The sequence below is a fragment of the Orycteropus afer genome, unplaced genomic scaffold (genome assembly GCF_000298275.1).
Source record: "Orycteropus afer afer isolate SDZICR_OR568_19922 unplaced genomic scaffold, OryAfe1.0 scaffold00002, whole genome shotgun sequence".
Lineage (NCBI taxonomy): Eukaryota > Metazoa > Chordata > Mammalia > Tubulidentata > Orycteropodidae > Orycteropus > Orycteropus afer.
In genome coordinates, this window is record NW_006921589.1 from 10,254,885 (window position 1) to 10,255,395 (window position 511).

Sequence of the window (511 nt, forward strand, 5' to 3'; positions counted from 1 at the left end):
AATCCTCACAACTGGTCCAATAAACAGCTTCACGATAGATGGAGAAAAGACTGATGTTGCAAAGGACTTCATATTACTTGGTTCTACAATCAACACTAATGAAAGCAGCAATCAAGACATCAGATGACATATTGCATTGGGCCAATCTGCTGCAAAAGACCTCTCAAGTGATGAAGAGCAAAGATGTCTCTTTGAAGACTAAGGTGTGCATAAAACCAAGCCATGGTATTTTCAATCACCTCTTATGTATGTGAGAGCTGGACAATGAATACAGAAGACCGAAGAAGAGTTGATGCTTTTGAGTTGTGATGCTGGAGAAGAATGCTAAGTGTACCATGGTCTGCTAAAAGGACGAACAAATCTGTCCTGGAGGAAGTGCAACAGGATTGTTCCTTGGAAGAATGAATGGCCAACACATCATCATCAAAATGACCAAAACCAAAGACAAAGATAGAATCCTGAAAGCCACATGGGAGAAACAAAAAGTTACCTACAAAGGACAGCCAGTAAG